The sequence below is a fragment of the Rutidosis leptorrhynchoides genome, chromosome 6 (assembly GCF_046630445.1).
Source record: "Rutidosis leptorrhynchoides isolate AG116_Rl617_1_P2 chromosome 6, CSIRO_AGI_Rlap_v1, whole genome shotgun sequence".
Lineage (NCBI taxonomy): Eukaryota > Viridiplantae > Streptophyta > Magnoliopsida > Asterales > Asteraceae > Rutidosis > Rutidosis leptorrhynchoides.
This window is the reverse complement of record NC_092338.1, coordinates 306,737,284-306,758,380: the sequence shown is the minus strand read 5'-3', so window position 1 is coordinate 306,758,380 and position 21,097 is coordinate 306,737,284.

The following is a 21,097-nucleotide window of genomic DNA, read 5'->3' as shown; positions in this document are numbered from 1 at the left end:
ACGTGAAAATTGGTAACAAATCTATTCCAACCATAAATTAATCAACTTGTATTATATATTATGTTATCTTGAGATACCATAGACACGTATACAATGTTTCGACCTATCATGTCGACACATCTATATATATTTCGGAACAACCATATACACTCTATATGTGAATGTTGGAGTTAGCTATACAGGGTTGAGGTTGATTCCAAAATATATATAGTTTGAGTTGTGATCAATACTGAGATACGTATACACTGGGTCGTGGATTGATTCAAGATAATATTTATCGATTTATTTCTGTACATCTAACTGTGGACAACTAGTTGTAGGTTACTAACGAGGACAGCTGACTTAATAAACTTAAAACATCAAAATATATTAAAAGTGTTGTAAATATATTTTGAACATACTTTGATATATATGTATATATTGTTATAGGTTCGTGAATCAACCAGTGGCCAAGTCTTATTTCCCGACGAAGTAAAAATCTGTGAATGTGAGTTATAGTCCCACTTTTAAAATCTAATATTTTTGGGATGAGAATACATGCAGGTTTTATAAATGATTTACAAAATAGACACAAGTACGTGAAACTACATTCTATGGTTGAATTATCGAAATCGAATATGCCCCTTTTTATTAAGTCTGGTAATCTAAGAATTAGGGAACAGACACCCTAATTGACGCGAATCCTAAAGATAGATCTATCGGGCCCAACAAGCCCCATCCAAAGTACCGGATGCTTTAGTACTTCGAAATTTATATCATATCCGAAGGGTGTCCCGGAATGATGGGGATATTCTTATATATATGCATCTTGTTAATGTCGATTACCAGGTGTTCACCATATGAATGAATTTTTATCTCTATGTATGGGATGTGTATTGAAATATGAAATCTTGTGGTCTATTATTATGATTTGATATATATAGGTTAAACCTATAACTCACCAACATTTTTGTTGACGTTTTAAGCATGTTTATTCTCAGGTGATTATTAAGAGCTTCCGCTGTCGCATACTTAAATAAGGACGAGATTTGGAGTCCATGCTTGTATGATATTGTGTAAAAACTGCATTCAAGAAACTTATTTTGTTGTAACATATTTGTATTGTAAACCATTATGTAATGGTCGTGTGTAAACAGGATATTTTAGATTATCATTATTTGATAATCTACGTAAAGCTTTTTAAACCTTTATTGATGAAATAAAGGTTATGGTTTGTTTTAAAATGAATGCAGTCTTTGAAAAACGTCTCATATAGAGGTCAAAACCTCGCAACGAAATCAATTAATATGGAACGTTTTTAATCAATAAGAACGGGACATTTCACTAGCCGCTTTAGATGAACGAAAGATATCTTTTTCCTGGTGCCACTCATGCGAGTGGGAGGCTGTGTTATCAATGATTTTGTAAGCGTCAGTAGCGGTTTTCTTCATAATGGAACCACCAGCTGCTATGTCGATGTCTTTTCGTGTAGTAATGTCGCATCCTTGGTAGAATATTTGTACTATTTGATAAGTGTCTAAACCATGTTGCAGGCATCCTCTCAATAACTTTCCAAATCTTGTCCACACCTCATATAGAGTTTCATTTGGCTTTTGTGTGAACGTAACAATTTCTCCTTGAAGTCTCACGGCTTTGGATGCCGGAAAGAATTGTTTAAGAAATTTTTCAACTAAAACATCTCATGTATCAATCGCCCCTTTAGGTAACGACTCTAACCAATCTTTGGCTTCTCCCTTTAAAGTCCAGGGAAATAACATGAGATATATCTGTTCATCCTCCACTTCTCGGATTTTAAATAGAGTACAAATCCTATTAAAGGTACGAAGATGTTCGTTTGGATCTTCTTTTGGCGTACCACTATATTGGCATTGATTAGTTACCATATGTAGAATTTGTCCTTTGATTTCATAATCTGGCGCATTAATGTCTGGCTTAATAATGGCGTGACCTTGACCAGTGCGTGTAGCTCTCATTCGGTCTACCATATTTAGAGGTTCCAAATTTTCCATGATTGAATTTGTTGAATCTAAATCACTAGAGGATTCTGATTTAATGGGTTGTTCTTCGACAATCTCCGTTTGAATGATTGGTGGTTCCGGAGGAAAGATTAGTGGTTCAGGTTCTCGGAATTGTCCCTGAATATCCTCCGGATTCTCAATTGTGAGGTCGGGTTCAAAAAATGGATTATTGGAAATTTGAATTGGAGTACTTGGTCGACTAGATGACGATTCTAAAGAAAAATCAACGGCGAGAATATTGGCTAAATGTCTTGATCTAGTTACAGGTGGTGAACGTATAAAAGGTGGTGAACGTTTTGCTCGGTGCATTCACTGAATATCCTATTAGTTATAAAAGATAAAAATTATATAAGTTATCAAATTAATAGACTTTTCTGATTTTGCCCACGTTTCGAATAGCCAATAGATGCAGCAGGTAGCCAGGACCCTTTATATCGGAAGCCCACGACTCGCCACTAACAAATCCAACTATTACTACGAACCAGAAAATTTTGGATGTCTATCAATTTAACCACTTAAAATAATTTTTCGTTTTGAAATTTTAGAGAAGAAATAGAAAATTTTATGTCCTAAAAACTAGAGCGTCGAGAAATAAGAAAGAAAAAGAGCACGTCGAAAAACGTCGAAAAATAAAAATTGAAAAATAAACATAAGAAAGAAAAACGTCGAAACTTAAAAGTCTAAAAACTAAATCTAAAAAGTTGCGCCTAAAGGTATTAAAGCTTAAAAGGAAATCTATATCCAAAACGGCAATAACTTAAAAAGTGCTAAAATTTTAAAACGGCGTCGTAAAATTCTAAAGCACCTAAATCTTAGACTAAAGAAAAAGCACTTAAGAGATTTTACGGCAAACACTAAAAATCTATAAATAAAAAATACTACGGAAAAAACTAAATTTAAAACTAAGTACGAACGAAAAATTACAATTACGAATTAAACTAATTAAAAAGATACAAAAATAAAAATAAAACTAAAGTTATAAAAATACAATTTTTATAAAAATATTATTTTTATATTATTATTTTATAAAAGTATCAATTTATAATTAATAAAACTAATTTAAACTAAATATTACAAATTAAATACAACTAAAACTAAATATTATTAAATTAAAAACCCTAATTATAATTAATTAATAATAATAATTATTAATAATTAACCCTAATCCGTACCAGCAGAGGATTCAGGCGTGTCAGAAGCCCTCATGCGATCGCATGAGTTTTATGCTCCTGGGCCATGCGATCGCATGAGGTGTGGATCCAGGCCAGCTGATGGGCTGCTATAGTATTCGACCCTTTTACCTCTTTTTTTTTTTTTTACTTTTTTTTCTGTTTTTAATTTATTTATATAAAATAATAAAAACGTAATAAAAAATTTTTTTTAAAAAAAACTAAAATAGAAATAGAAAAACTTAATAATTTTATATATTTTAAACAAACTCTTAAAAATATATATATTTCGTTTTTTTATAACGTTTCGCTTTCGGCGTTGTTGAAGCTCCCCGGCAGCGGCGCCAAAAATACTTGATGTTACGCGAGGTGTATACAAAATAGTAGTATTTTTGCTAGGAAATACTATTAAATACAATATAATTTTACACAAGATATTTGTTTATTTATAGAATGGATATACCTAAACCTTGCTACAACACTTATAGGCAGTGTACCTAATTGTACAGTAGTGTAGTTTTTAGTAAGTCCGGTTCGTCCACAGGGAACTCGCCAAGTTTAACGCTATATTTTTAAAACTATATTTGTATAGATATAAATATAAATATAAGTAGTATTATTATTATTATAAAAGGGGGTTTTTACCGTTTAATGACCGGTTTGTCGATTTTAAAACTTAAGTCGCAGTTAAAACCTAATGTAAAATATTAAAAATAAATATAACTTAATTTTAAGCGTAAAGTAAATAACGATAATGGAATTGCGATAAATAAAAGTGCGATAAATAAAATGACAATAAATAAAATTGCGATAATTAAAAAGTACGATAATTAAAATGACAATAAATTAAAGTGCGATAATTAAAAGTGCAATTAAATATGAAATAAAGGAATTATGCTTATTTAAACTTCCGTAATCATGATATTTGACGAGTTAATTTTAGTTTATTACCACGGGTTAATTGTCCTTTGTCCTGGATTATTCAATATGTCCGTCTGGTTTTTGTCCATAACAGTCCATCAGTCATAAATATAAAGTGCGAGTGTCAATTATCCTTATATCCGAAGTCAAATATTCCAACTAATTGGGGACTTAAACTATAATTACACCAAGTGTCCTTGTATATAATTCACCCCTGTTTTAATAAGTCCATTGACTATTAATCCATTCTCGTGTCCAGTTAAATGAACGATTATTAGTACTTATAAATATCCCGCCCATCGTGTCCGATCGAGTGTATATGGTTATTTATAGGTACGTCTAATTGTAAATCTTTATATTAAATTAACAAACTATCATTTAATTAAAAAAATATAAAGCCCATTAATAGCCCATAGTCTAATTTCCACAAGTGTCATTCTTTTGTTCAAACCCCAATTATGGTACAAAGCCCAATTACACAATTTTAATATTTAGCCCAACATCACGATTACTTCAATTTTAATAAGCATAATAATAACTTAGCTACGAGACATTAATTTAAAAAGGTTGAACATAACTTACAATGATTAAAAATAGCGTAGCGTTATACGGACAGAATTTTGACTTACACCCTTACAACATTCGCTAACATACCCTTATTATTATTAAAATTAAAATTAAAATTATAATATATATATATATATATATATATATATATATATATATATATATATATATATATATATATATATATATATATACACTTGAGAGATGGAGAAAGAAAAAGATGTGTTTAAGTTCGACCAAAACTGCGAAATTTATAGGACCTGACCCAAAATTTGGGGCCATGCGATCGCATGGAAATTGCACTTCCTGGCCATGCGATCGCTTGGCCTGCTTTTCCAGCTCACACAGATTTGTTTTCTTGTTTGCCGACGGTTTATATATATATATATAATATAATATATATAATTTTAAGAATTATTTATATATTATATTATATTCATGTGCATAGTTGACTTGTAATTTTTAGTCCGTTGCGTCGAGCGTTGAGAGTTGACTCTGGTCCCGGTTCCGGATTTTCGAACGTCCTTTCGTACAATTTAATATCTTGTACTTTGCATTTTGTGTCTTGTACTCTTGTAATTTTGAGACGTTTCTCATCAATAATTTGAACCACTTTGATTGTACTTTGTACTTTTTAGCTTTCTGGTCGTTTGCGTCTTCAATTCGTCGAATCTGTCTTTTGTCTTCACCTTTTATTATTTAAACGAATATCACTTGTAAATAGAACAATTGCAACTAAAAGCTTGTCTTTCTTGAGGGATAATGCTATAAAATATATGTTCGTTTTTAGCATTATCATAAACCACTGTTGTACCTTCGGGTTTCTCAGCGGTACCCAAGTACAAAGTAGCCATACCACGGAGTGAAGCATTCCACTAGCAGGTATACGGAGGCACCTGACGCAGTTTTATGCAACTCCCAGTACTATCACCGTGTCTCAAAAGCTCGACCCTTACGGGGTCTACCCTTGGTGTCACACGTCACCTGACAACTCGAAGTCACACAAATCCCACGGACCTTACGGCTTAACGCCCACAACTCTCTAGCGACATCCGCAAGTCACTATCCATCTAGGCCTCACAGTTAGCCTAATTGCCTTTCAACTCAACACTAAGGAGGTGCTCGAAAACACCAAGACTTACACCCTTCCAACTTGTCATAACCATTAACACGGTTACTTACACGCATCAAAGATAGTCAACAACCATGACTTTACTCGCAAACGAACGGGGTCGACGAAAGTGCATCCCGAAATGGCACTACCATGCATACAAACGGGAAAAGTGGTCGACAAAGAGTGTACAACACTCACCACATAACTCACACGCAAAAGTAGCCGACAAAGAGTGAACAACACTCGCCACACGCACATCAAACCACAATCGGGGTCAACGAAGAGTGAAATCTCACGGGATCACTCACCACACTACATCAAGTAGCCAACGAAAAGTGAATCCTTGCACCAGGATATCACTCGCCATCTCACTCACAACGAGCATCAAAACACAACACTCTAGATAAGACGATCACACGTCGCGTACCCTCACATGGTGATAAAACACCCGGTACACACTAACCCAACAACAAGTGCACACAAGGGAACGATACTTGCACAATGACCTCGGTGTTTACAACAACCATTAGCGTACCTACCACCGTGTATCACTAATCCCTAGGTGGTATCGAACTCACGAACTTAAGCCCACCTAACATGCCCACGCACACATGATGATATGGTATCGAACGCTCAAACTTTAAACCCATATCACATGCTAACACGATGTGGTATCGTCAACATCGAACTTAAAACCCACATATCACATCCACGCTCTTTCGGCCTCGATTACTCAACGAGTAGTGCAACATCGCCAACTACTACACTATAGTGAATCCTGACGGATATCACTAACCTACACACGCTCTTTTGGCCTCGGTCACAACGAGCGGTGTAACATCGCGCCCTGCTACACCATAGCGAATCCTAACAGATAACACTAACCATCAACACATGCTCTTTTGGTCTCGATCACAACGAGTAGTGTAATATCGCGCCCTGCTACACTATAGTGAATCCTAAAAGAACACTAACCATCAACACCGCGATCAATTAAATCTTACACATAAACGCAAAATCGTTCCACTCACTAGGACACTATCACCTCCAATGTCCTACAGGTCTCACTCAAGCGAGCTTAACAACCCGAACGCCATAACACAAAAAGCCTAAGCAACAAAGACTCACACAAAATTCAAGGCATCAAACAAGCAACACATTCTATGAGTGCAAATCAAAATCACAATCGTAGGCCGACCACCCGTAACTATTATCTCCAACGGAGAATAAAATTTTAGCTAAGGCCTACACTCACACTGCATTTAACACAATCGTACGTTATGCAAAAACAACATAAATGTACCTCATCGTCTCCTCATGACGTTCGCCGTCCCTAGCGCGGGACACTCCGGTTTGCGATACTATTTTTCGGGACAATTGAAACACACAACATCACCACCACCCGATACCGGGCACTCCCAAAACTTGTGACCTCTTTCGCCACATTTGAAACATCTAGACGCACTAGAATTCGATGTTCCTTTTCCCACATTACTCGTATCTCCAATTGCGTAGTTTTCTTACTTGGAGCACCATATGAATCAACCCTTCTCTTACTTGAATGTTCACTAACCATCGATCGCGAATGCGATTCGAAACCCCTCGCCACGGAGAATAATTCCGCAAACGAATTCACTTGACCCCTGCTAATTTTCTTCCGTAAGTCATAATTCAAAGTTCGATAGAAGTCTCCCATCAACATACGGTCATTCCCGATATACTCCTGGCAAAGTCGAGCCTTTGCCATAAAGGTCGTCTTGAGAGTATTCAAGTCCATAGATCCTTGTTGCAAGTTTTGTAACTCATCACGCAATTCCGATAACTTGGCTTGCGTCCGGAACTCCCGAAGAATTCCTTTTTAAAATTGTCCCACGATAACCTCATGAATGGTTCTTCACCAACGATATCAATCATACCATCCAACTAATTCTTCGCATTACCCCGCAATAAACTAGTAGCGAGTCTCGTTTTCTTATCCGGAGGACATTCACTTGTACGAAAACACCCTTCGACATCTGAGATCCAACCGGTACTTACTAGCGGATCGGGATCTCCGTAGTACATAGGAGGTTTGGTCACTCTAAAGTTCTTGTAACTAAACTCCTTTTCACCATCGCCTCGAGGTTTAAGAAACCCCCTTACAAACTCTTCTCGGAGCGCACTCATTCGCTCCGTAACAGCGACTTCAATCTTAGACGTCATCTCATCATCGTTGTTTCGTTCTCCATTCAAAGTCCTCCTTCTCGTCGTCATTCTAAAGAATACAAAACGATTAAACAACAAAATGCAAACAAACCATACGCAACACCGCCCCCATCTTGCTTAACACTCGTCGTACATCACTTGTTAGACACGATTTGCACTCGTAACAATGGTAGCTAGTCATTATTACGTGTACACGCTGTCTCAACCCATTAGTACAACCAATATCTTGTTCGATGATATACACAATGCAAACACAACACTACGCAAAGTAAACACACGCAAGAATAATATCAAGATACAAGCTACAATCCTAGTTAGTTCACCTACACGCTAAGGCACTAATCAAAATCCCCGTCCGACCCGTACTCTTACAAGTCCAGCAACAAATAAGGACACACAAAAGTCTAAGTCTAAGCACCTATCTCAAGTCTCCTAAATCCCATATACCATGCCCTGATACTACTTGAAACGACCCAACCCATCGATTTCTGGCCCATAATTTTTTTTTCCTTTTTAATATACATTAAATAACTCTTTAGGTCCCATTACACAATTTCCAAAACGTATTTGTTATCATAATAAGTTCAACGAACTTAAAAACATACAATAATAATTTAAACTCCTTGATACAATATTACGTTAGTTAAATCATAGTGGGTACAACAACCCGTGACCCATTTAACGTTAACAAGGACCAACTTTGACCTGACTAGTTCACAACCGACAAAAGACCTAGCATGATGATCGGGAATATACTACCCAATCCAAAATCAATCAAAAAGTAAGATCTCTAATCCCTGCTTACCCGAGCCGCCATCTCATGAACATATAAAAATATCAACAACGAGATGGTAAGCTAATGCTTAGTGAATGTAAAGGTACTATACACGTACATATGCATAAAATGAATACATAACACCAAGCACAAAAATAATAAACACATACCACCACCACGTAGCAAGTAAGCAAGCAATAATAAGCACATACACAAAGTAGCTACACGCTACGAAATCTCCAAGCTAATGCCACAAGGTGTGCTACAACACAACAATATGTATATACAATAAATATAATCAACAACATCAACAAGGTTACCCCTTAACCTAAACCACATGAAGGTTGGCCGAACTTCACGCGCCTTAGTGAATCCGGACTTCACGTGACTCACTACCTTCTAACAACTTGACTATTAAGGATGGCCGAACTTCACGCGCCTTTATGAATCCGAACATCACGCGACTCATACCTTAGTCAAACATCACAATATGGTTGGCCGAACTTCACGCGCCTTAGTGAATCCGAACATCATGCGATTCACTACCCGAATCACCTCCACGACAAATGCTAGCAAAACCCATCGCAAAAGGGTTTATCCAATACACTAGCCAATCACAACATCAAGGGTGGTAGCCCGAACACAAAAGCGTATCACATGGACCCGAAGCACAAGAGGGGTCCATTCTCCCACACATACATAGAGTAAACCCGAGCAAGGGTCACTCTACACACACGCACCCATCCTATGCATACATACACGTATAGTAAATTTACACTCACCTTAAACGCCTCGATGAAGTGCAATGAAATCCCGCAACTCTCTAATGGAACGTACCTATTCCATTTATCACAATAATCATCAATACAAACTCATTTGGACTCTCGACCCGCCCAAGTGAACAACAAGTGCAAATTACACCCTTTTGTACTTTTAACGCTACTCGAAGGTCCGAAACCAACAAGACCAACTCCTACGTACCTGAAATACCTAACTGTACCAACTATAGTACTCGAACGCATTTTAACTTAAGTTTCGCTCGAAAACCCATTTTGACCCTTAAAAGTCAAAATCTCACCATTTACAAGTTTTGACTTCAAAAAGCCATTAACTCTAGTGTATACTTCAACTTAACTCATTTTAAGTTTATAAACCATACACAAACGACAATCGAACCAAAATCACCAACAAACCCAAATTTTGACTCTATTCAAGATTAGTCAACTAAATGAACACAAATGGTTTCCATTACTTCAATAATCACGAAATACTAGTGATTACACTCATTTTCAAGTCTCACATGTATAAACTTGCTCACAAAACCCAAAACCCGCCTACAACACCAATAGACCCGTTTTCTAGTTCACATCTTCCATTAATGAACTAATGCGATTTTACTCATGAACAACCATTCAAACCCTAGATATGAACAATGAAGCACAAGAATGAATTTCAGAGTTAGAACTTACCACTAGTATCAAAACGTAGCCATGAATGAGGAGAACAATATTAACTCTTGCTCCAAAGATCGACACTCGAGTATTCCCTTTCGATTTACCACTTTGATCTTGGGAAGAAATGTGAGTTTGAGAGAAAGAGAGAAAAGAAAAGGAAATTAAAATGATAAAATGAAATATGTGGATGTGGTATGGTGCTATGAGCTGGTCACCATGTAAAAAGACCATTATACCCTTCCACTAAACCCAAAATGACCAAAATTCGGATGTTGAGTGGCCACTAGGCACGGCGCGCCTATACACGGCCGCAGTGCGACTTCATGTGGAAGTTCATTACAGTCGTCCGTACAAAATCAAGCCTCTGAATGCTGTAGGTGGCGCGGCGCGCCTGTTTTCTCACGCAGCGCGGCTAACAGGCCAAATCGAAGGCAACCTTCTTCTCTAGGGACTGAAGTTGTCAGGTTCTGATTCTGGTGTAAATTCTGAAAATGCACAAGTGTTAGGTTCACTTTTAGTGGCACTTTCTGATGCACACTTTTACTGACACTTTCTGATGTACTAAAATTCAGGGTGTTACAAGCCAGTTATAAAAGACCAATAGTACATAATGTTAAACTTTTTACCAGTTGACTGAAAATGACATCGCCTGCGTATCAAGCCATTTGTTGAAAGAGTGCTGTTATGTTATTTAGTTTCATAGATCATAAATACCCCGAATTTCTCCAACATGGTATTTATCGTAGTTTTTGAAAGCACATTTATCTCGAGTCTTATACCCCGTACCCGGCCTAATCTGTTTCAATTTTCGGGACACCGTCCACACGCTTTTAAGACGCAGAATACTTAAAACCACTTATGCGAAATTAAGCACGGTACAAGTTAATAAGCTTTAAGTTAATAAAAGCTCATTTCATACATAAAGCATTGAATCAAACACTTATAATGATTTAAACGACAACAATAGTAAAACATCCTAAACTTACATTTTTAATAGACACAATAAGTAATTTAGCTCATTATAATGAACATAACATTCATTATAACATTTTGATATAATACAGATAAAGTCATAGTTGATACCTGATATGCTGAGTTAATATGCTTCTTGATAACGCTTTCCAATAAGTACCTTCTTTATTACTAAATTAACTACACTACCAGAGGCACTAATATGACTTCATTTCATGTAGTTATTACATCATTATAACTACTAAATGCTAGAAACTAGAAAATACTTGGACAGAGCTTCTTTGAATTGTTTTGAAATAGAAATGAAGGGTGTGTAAAAATGACAGTAGCCAATTTATAGTAAAGCGAGTCGCCAGTTTTGAGTACCGAGTTGCCAGTTTATTAACCTCGGGTCGCCAGTTGCCTATCCCGGGTCGCCATTTTTCAGCTCCGGGTCACCAGCTTGTAACCCTGGGTCGTCAGTTTGTAACCCTGGGTCGTCAGCTACTAACCCTGGGTCCCAGTTGTTGATTTCGAGTCGCTATTTCATTTTCTGGGCCGCTAGTTTCATTTTTGGGTCGCCAGTTTCTAATTTCGGGTCACCAGTTGTAGTAACCAGGTCACCAATTGCTGCAACTGGGTGTTGTAGTAACTGGGTCGCCAGTTGCTTCGACGGGGTCGCCAGTTTTGTCACAACCTTTAGGTGGTTGATTTCACAGATGAAGTTCTTGATAGTTGCATTTTATCTTGATTGGTGCAATGTACAATCAGCTTGTAATGGGTAAATATGTCTTCTGGAAGGTCTTTAAGCTTGATCTTACTTGTACACAAGTCCCTTGGTCAGTCTATGAATCTCTTGTTGGCTAGACATGAGTGTAGGAGAGATTAGGGTTTAGTGTGTGTAAGTCTTGTAACTTCTTGATCTCTTCAGTCGGATGCATAGAGGATCTATTCAAGGTTAAATCTTCATGGATGAGCTTCAATTAAGTGTCGGTAAGTCTACTAGTCTTCTTGATGTTCCGAAGTAGTGTTTTAGAGTGATCTCTGAAATTAGGGTTTTAGGAAACCCTAATTTTGACTTTGCCTTGTTCTTTGGTTTTAGCTTGTGAATTCAAACTCTAAGAGTTCTCCATGGATGTTTATGAGTCTAAGAATACCTATTTTAAGGCTAAGTAGGTAGAATATACCTCTTGAATAGAAGAATTGCTAAAACCTTGTTAAAAACCCTATTTTGGATTTATTTTGGTAAATCTGCCTTTTGACCCCTCAATATTACAATTTGTATGATTCTGCATGTTTATAGATCATTTTATTGATATTAAGGTTAAAACATGGGTGATATCACTAGTAAAAACATGACCATTTTGAGTGATATTAGGTACCCAGGTTTTTCCTAACTATCTTGGTTAGTACCTCGTACAAACGTCTGTTAGGTTTTTAAGGTTAACCCCTCACATGTGCCACGCAGGTGAGGGTAATATCGTCTATTTAATAAATTAATTGTCATAACCCGAATTTTTCCATGATTATATATATTATGTGAGATTAATATTTACATGAATAAATGTTTCCAGCATGTTAAGCAATCAAACTTGTTAAGACTTGATTAATTGAAACGGTTTCTATGTAAACGTTTGACCACCCAGTTTGTCCAATGATTCACGAACGTTATAACTGTAGTGACCATAACTTTTCCATGTTTATATATATATTAAATGAAATTGTTATGATTAAGTATTTCCAACATGTTATGCAATCAAACTTGTTAAGACTTGATTAATTGAAATAGGTTTCATATAGACAATTGACCACCCAAGTTGACCAGTGATTCACGAACGTTAAAACTTGTAAAAACTATATTATGACATATATATGGTTATATATATAGTTAACATGATATTATGATTAGTAAACATATCATTAGGTATATTAACAATGAACTACATATGTAAAAACAAGACTACTAACTTAATGATTTTGAAACGAAACATATATGTAACGATTATCGTTGTAACGACATTTAATTTATATATATCATATTAATAGATATTCGTACATCATAATATCATGATAATATAATAATTTAAAATCTAATATGATATTATAAATATTGGGTTAACAACATTTAACAAGATCGTTAACCTAAAGGTTTCAAAACAACACTTACATGTAACGACTAACGATGACTTAACGACTCAGTTAAAATGTATATACATGTAGTGTTTTAATATGTATTCATACACTTTTGAAAGACTTCAAGACACTCATCAAAATACTTCTACTTAACAAAAATGCTTACAATTACATCCTCATTCAGTTTCATCGACAATTCTACTCGTATGCACCCATATTCGTACTCGTACAATACACAGCTTTTAGATGTATGTACTATTGGTATATACACTCCAATGATCAGCTCTTAGCAGCCCATGTGAGTCACCTAACATATGTGGGAACCATCATTTGGCAACTAGCATGAAATATCTCATAAAATTACAAAAATATGAGTAATCATTCATGACTTATTTACATGAAAACAAAATTACAAATCCTTTATATCTAATCCATACACCAACGACCAAAAACACCTACAAACACTTTCATTCTTCAATTTTCTTCATCTAATTAATCTCTCTCAAGTTCTATCTTCAAGTTCTAAGTGTTCTTCATAAATTCTACAAGTTCTAGTTTCATAAAATCAAGAATACTTCCAAGTTTGCTAGCTTACTTCCAATCTTGTAGATTGATCATCCAACCTCAAGAAATCTTTCTTATTTACGGTAAGATATCTTTCTAATACAAGGTAATACTCATATTCAAACTGAGATTCAATTTCTATAACTATAACAATCTTATTTCGAGTGGAAATCTTACTTGAACTTGTTTTCGTGTCATGATTCTGCTTCAAGAACTTTCAAGCCATCCAAGGATCCTTTGAAGCTAGATCTATTTTTCTCATTTCCAGTAGTTTTATCCAGAAAACTTGAGGTTGTAATGATGTTCATAATATCATTCGATTCATACATATAAAACTATCTTATTCGAAGGTTTAAACTTGAAATCACTAGAACATAGTTTACTTAATTCTAAACTTGTTCGCAAATAAAAGTTAATCCTTTTAACTTGACTTTTAAAATCAACTAAACACATGTTCTATATCTATATGATATGCGAACTTAATGATTTAAAACCGAAAAACACCGTAAAACCAGATATACGCCGTTGTAGTAACACCGCGGGCTGTTTTGGGTTTGATAATTAAAAACTATGATAAACTTTGATTTAAAAGTTGTTCTTCTGGGAAAATGATTTTTCTTATGAACATGAAACTATATCCAAAAATCATGATTAAACTCAAAGTGGAAGTATGTTTTTCAAAATGGTCATCAAGACGTCGTTCTTTGGGCTGAAATGACTACATCTTACAAAAACGACTTGTAACTTATATTTCTAACTATAAACCTATACTTTTTATATTTAGATTCATAAAATAGAGTTCAATATGAAACCATAGCAATTTTATTCACTCAAAACGGATTTAAAATGAAGAAGTTATGGGTAAAACAAGATTGGATATTTTTTGATTTTAGTAGCTACGGGAAATATTAACAATTCTATACAAATCATATCCTAGATAACTTATATTGTATTATACATGTATTCTAATATATTATGTAATCTTGGGATACCATAGACACGTATGCAAATGTTTTGACATATCATATCGACCCATCTATATATATTATTTGGAACAACCATAGACACTCTATATGCAGTAATGTCGGAGTTAGCTATACAGGGTTGAGGTGGATTCCAAAAATATATATAGTTTGAGTTGTGATCTAGCCTGAGACGTGTATAAACTGGGTTGTGGATTGATTCAAGATAATATATATCGATTTATTTCTGTACATCTAATTGTGGACAACTAGTTGTAGGTTACTAACGAAGACAGCTGACTTAATAAACTTAAAACATTAAAACGTATTAAAAATGTTGTAAATATATTTTGAACATACTTTGATATATATGTACATATTTGTTATAGGTTCGTGAATCGACCAGTGGCCAAGTCTTACTTCCCGATGAAGTAAAAATCTGTGAAAGTGTTATAGTCCCACTTTTAAAATCTAATATTTTTGGGATGAGAATACATGCAGGTTTTATAAATGATTTACAAAATAGACACAAGTACGTGAAACTACATTCTATGGCTGAATTATCGAAATCGAATATGCCCCTTTTTATTAAGTCTGGTAATCTAAGAATTAGGGAACAGACACCCTAATTGACGCGAATCCTAAAGATAGATCTATTGGGCCTAACAAACCCCATCCAAAGTACCATATGCTTTAGTACTTCGAAATTTATATCATATCCGAAGGGTGTCGCGGAATGATGGAGATATGCTAATATATGCATCTTGTTAATGTCAGTTACCAGGTGTTCACCATATGAATGATTTTTATCTCTATATATGGGATGTATATTGAAATATGAAATCTTGTGGTCTATTGTTACGATTTGATATATATAGGTTAAACCTATAACTCACCAACATTTTTGTTGACGTTTTAAGCATGTTTATTCTCAGGTGATTATTAAGAGCTTCCGCTGTCGCATACTTAAATAAGGACAAGATTTGGAGTCCATGCTTGTATGATATTGTGTAAAAACTGCATTCAAGAAACTTATTTCGTTGTAACATATTTGTATTGTAAACCATTATGTAATAGTCGTGTGTAAACAGGATATTTTAGATTATCATTATTTGATAATCTACGTAAAGCTTTTTAAACCTTTATTGATGAACTAAAGGTTATGGTTTGTTTTAAAATGAATGCAGTCTTTGAAAAACGTCTCATATAGAGGTCAAAACCTCGCAACGAAATCAATTAATATGGAACGTTTTTAATCAATAAGAACGGGACATTTCAGTTGGTATCAGAGCGTTGGTCTTAGAGAACCAGAAAATTTGCATTAGTGTGTCTTATCGAGTTTGTTAGGATGCATTAGTGAGTCTGGACTTCGACCGTATTTTCTTTAAAAATGATTGCTTAACATTTTTTATAGAAACTATATATTATTAACATGTAAATATTATGTGATATATTAATCTCTTAACGTGTTTGATATTATGTGATAGATGTCTATCTCTAGAACAAGTCCCATTGACTCACCTAATAATAATGAAGAGTCAAATGTAAATTGGAATGATTCGTGGACTGATTCACAAGTTCCCGAAGAGGAACCGGAAGAAGAATCGGAACCGGAAGAAGAATCGGAACCGGAAGAAGAATCGGAACCGGAAGAAGAAATAGAACCAGTGGGGGAAATAATAAAACGGTTAAGTAGAAGAAAATCCTCAACCAACCAACCAAAGTTAATTATGGTCAATGGTGTTTCCGCCAAGGAAGCAAAGTATTGGGAGGATTACCAATTCTCCGATGAATCGGATCCCGACAAGGATTTTGATGATGTTATAGAAATTATCCCAACACAATTTAATAAGGCAAAAGAGAACAATAAGGGAAAGGGCATAAAAATAGAGAAATTTGATTCCAAACCCGATGAACTTTATATGTATCGTCAACACCCGTATTTCTTAAGTTGTGACAAAAACCCGGGAACCTCTAAACCACCAGGTTTTTCTAAAACAATGTGGAAAACGACGGCTCCTATTAGGGGAACATCATATATCCCTAGAAACTTGGCAAAACGAACCAAAACTGAAGAAGAAGAAATGAGCGAGTCGGAATAAGATAGTTGTATTCGTGTGGTGTAATATATGTAATATAGTGTGCTTATGCTTTATGATATATGTAAAAATTGCTTGTATTAATAAGTATTTTTTTATGAATCTAACTCTTGTCTATTTTACAGTATAAAAACACAAAATGGATCGACAACCCAATATTTTAAGAGACCTACCCGGAGACATGATTGATGAAATCTTGTCTAGAGTCGGTCAGAATTCCTCGGCACAACTATTTAAGGCGAGATCAGTTTGTAAGACATTCGAAGAACGTTCCAAGAATGCCTTGGTTTATAAAAGGCTTTCTTTTGAAAGATGGGGGATATCACATTGGGAAATCCATAAGTTACGATGTGTTTACTTTGACGCATATATTGCGGGGAACCCAAATGCTATTTTACGCAATGGGTTAAGAAATTATTTTGACTCAATATATCCGAATATAGGACTTCGTGATTTAGAAAAAGCGGCTAACATGCAACATAAAGAAGCATGTTATGCTTACGGGTTAGTAATGTTCGCTTCTCACCAAAGTGAGAACAAGAACATCGGGCTACAACTATTAAACAAAACGTTCCCACAAGTGACGGAGTCGGTAATTGGGGTAAGAAATGAGGTTTTTAGGTTATTACGAGACTGTTGGTCATTACGAAACCCTCGTCCTTTTGACGATATTACAACATGCTGCCTAGCTAATGGTCATAACGGTTATTTTCCTCAAGTCCAAGGATGGGAAGTCGTCTTAGTAAAACCAGAATGCATGACTTGTTTCTGTACTTATGAATTACGTGTCTTTATTTCTTTTGCTGAACAACTTGCGTATTAACTAGATTTATCTTCAAAACTGTCATGTATCATAGTGTGCTATATTTCATGTTATATGTAATATAGCGAAGTTGTAAGTTTGAAGAATATTTGTATGTGATATATTATTATAATCAGTTTTTTATATGGAATTGTAGTAGTTGAATTGTATATTAGCTACTAAGTATGAACTTAACGGGTAGGTAGTACCCGAATTTAAACTTTTAAAACGCTAATATGAAGAAAAAGCTTTTATAAATGAGTTCATATTATGCTACGAGATACTATTGACTACTCTTAATATTCTGTATGATTAAATTGTTTCATTTGACTATTTTGAAGGAAATGGCACCGACTACTCAACACACCTTGTATATGAGCGAAGAGGAATTTCGTGCCTTTCTTGCTTCAAACATAGCCGCAGTACAGGCCGCGCTACATACCAACAATAATTCTGAATCTAGCAATACAGCTAACGGCGCAAGAAATCGTGTAGGATGCTCCTACAAGGAATTCACTACCTGCAAACCTTCAGAATTTGATGGGACCGAAGGACCAATCGGATTGAAACGGTGGACCGAGAAAGTTGAATCGGTGTTTGCCATAAGTAAGTGTGCTGAAGGAGACAAAGTGAAGTACGCTACGCATACCTTCACATGTAGTGCGTTAACATGGTGGAATACCTATCTAGAGCAAGTGGGACAAGATGCTGCTTACGCGCTACCATGGTCAGCATTCAAGCACTTGATGAACGAGAAGTACCGTCCCAGAACCGAGGTCAATAAGCTCAAGTCAGAATTTAGAGGGTTACAAACACATGGATTCGATATTACTTCATACGAAAGACGATTCACAGAATTGTGCCTATTGTGTCCGAGAGCGTTCGAAGATGAGGAAGAGAAGATCGACGCGTTTGTGAAAGGGTTACCGGAGAGAATCCAAGAAGATATAAGTTCACACGAGCCTGCCTCCATACAAAAGGCATGTAGAATGGCTCACAAACTAGTGAACCAGATTGAGGGAAGAATTAAAGAACAGGCAGCCGAAGAGGCCAACGTGAAGCTAGTCAAAAGAAAGTGGGAGGAAAACGGTGATAAGAGTCACCAAAACAACAACACCTATCCCAACAATTGCAACATCAATCGCAACTACAACAAACGGCAAACCAACAACAACAACAACTACAACAATCATCCCAACAACAATAACAACCGCAGCAACAACAACAACAATCAGAAGCAGCTATGCCAAAGGTGTGAAAAGTATCACTCGTTATTCTGCACCAAATTTTACAACAAGTGTAAAAGAAATGGTCATAGCGCGGCGAAGTGTGAGGTCTACAGACCAGGGGTTAACAGAACGAAAGGAACAAATGGTGTCGGAACGAGTAATGGCGGAGCAAGTAGTGTCGGAGCAAGTTATGCCAATGTAGTTTGTTATAAATGTGGAAAACTGGGCCACATTATTAGAAATTGCCCGAACCAGGAGAATATGAATGGACAAGGCCGTGGAAGAGTTTTCAATATTAATGCGGCAGAGGCACAGGAAGGCCCGGAGCTTGTTAAGGGTAAGTTTCTTATTGACAATAAATCTGCTTACGTTTTATTTGATTCGGGTGCGGATAGAAGCTATATGAGTAGAGATTTTTTTGCTAAATTAAGTTGTCCATTGACGCCTTTGGATAGTAAATTTTTACTCGAATTAGCAAATGGTAAATTAATTTCAGCAGATAATATATATGTCGAAATCGAGAAATAAAACTAGTTAGCGACACATGTAAGATTGACTTGATACCAGTAGAGTTAGGGAGTTTTGATGTGATAATCGGTATGGATTGGTTGAAAGAAGTGAAAGCAGAGATCGTTTGTTACAAACCTTATGAACCGAGTGTGTGGACCATACCTTGACAAGTTTGTCATTGTTTTCATTGATGACATACTTATTTACTCAAAGAATGACCAAGAACACGGTGAACATTTGAGAAAGGTGTTAGAAGTATTGAGGAAGGAAGAATTGTACGCTAAGTTTTTAAAGTGTGCATTTTAGCTGGAAGAAGTTCAATTCCTCGGTCACATAGTGAACAAAGAAGGTATTAAGGTGAATCCGGCAAAGATAGAAACCGTTGAAAAGTGGGAAACCCCGAAAACTCCGAAACACATATGCCAGTTTTTAGGACTAGCTGGTTACTACAGAAGGTTCATCCAAGACTTTTCCAGAATAGAAAAACCCTTGACAGCATTAACGCATAAAGGGAAGAAATTTGAATGGAAGGATGAACAAGAGAAAGCGTTTCAGTTATTGAAGAAAAAGCTAACTACGGCACCTATATTGTCATTTCCTGAAGGGAATGATGATTTTGTGATTTATTGTGACGCATCAAAGCAAGGTCTCGGTTGTGTATTAATGCAACGAACGAAAGTAATTGCTTATGCGTCTAGACAATTGAAGATTCACGAAAAAAATTATACGACGCATGATTTGGAATTTGGCGCGGTTGTTTTTGCATTAAAGACTTGGAGGCACTACTTATATGGGGTCAAAAGTATTATATATACCGACCACAAAAGTCTTCAACACATATTTAATCAGAAACAACTGAATATGAGGCAGCGTAGGTGGATTGAATTGTTGAATGATTATGACTTTGAGATTCATTACCACCCGGGGAAGGCAAATGTGGTAGCCGACGCCTTGAGTAGGAAGGACAGAGAACCCATTCGAGTAAAATCTATGAATATAATGATTCACAATAACCTTACTACTCAAATAAAGGAGGCGCAACAACGAGTTTTAAAAGAGGAAAATTTAAAGGATGAAATACCCAAAGGATCGGAGAAGCATCTTAATATTCAGGAAGACGGAACCCGGTATAGGGCTGAAAGGATTTGGGTACCAAAATTTGGAGATATGAGAGAAATGGTACTTAGAGAAGCTCATAAAACCAGATACTCAATACATCCTGGAACGGGGAAGATGTACAAGGATCTCAAGAAACATTTTTGGTGGTCGGGTATGAAAGCCGATGTTGCTAAATACGTAGGAGAATGTTTGACGTGTTCTAAGGTCAAAGCTGAGCATCAGAAACTATCAGGTCTACTTCAACAACCCGAAATCCCGGAATGGAAATGGGAAAACATTACCATGGATTTCATTACTAAATTGCCAAGGACTGCAAGTGGTTTTGATACTATTTGGGTAATAGTTGATCGTCTCACCAAATCAGCACACTTCCTGCCAATAAGAGAAGATGACAAGATGGAGAAGTTAGCGCGACTGTATTTGAAGGAAGTCGTCTCCAGACATGGAATACCAATCTCTATTATCTCTGATAGGAATGGCAGATTTATTTCAAGATTCTGGCAGA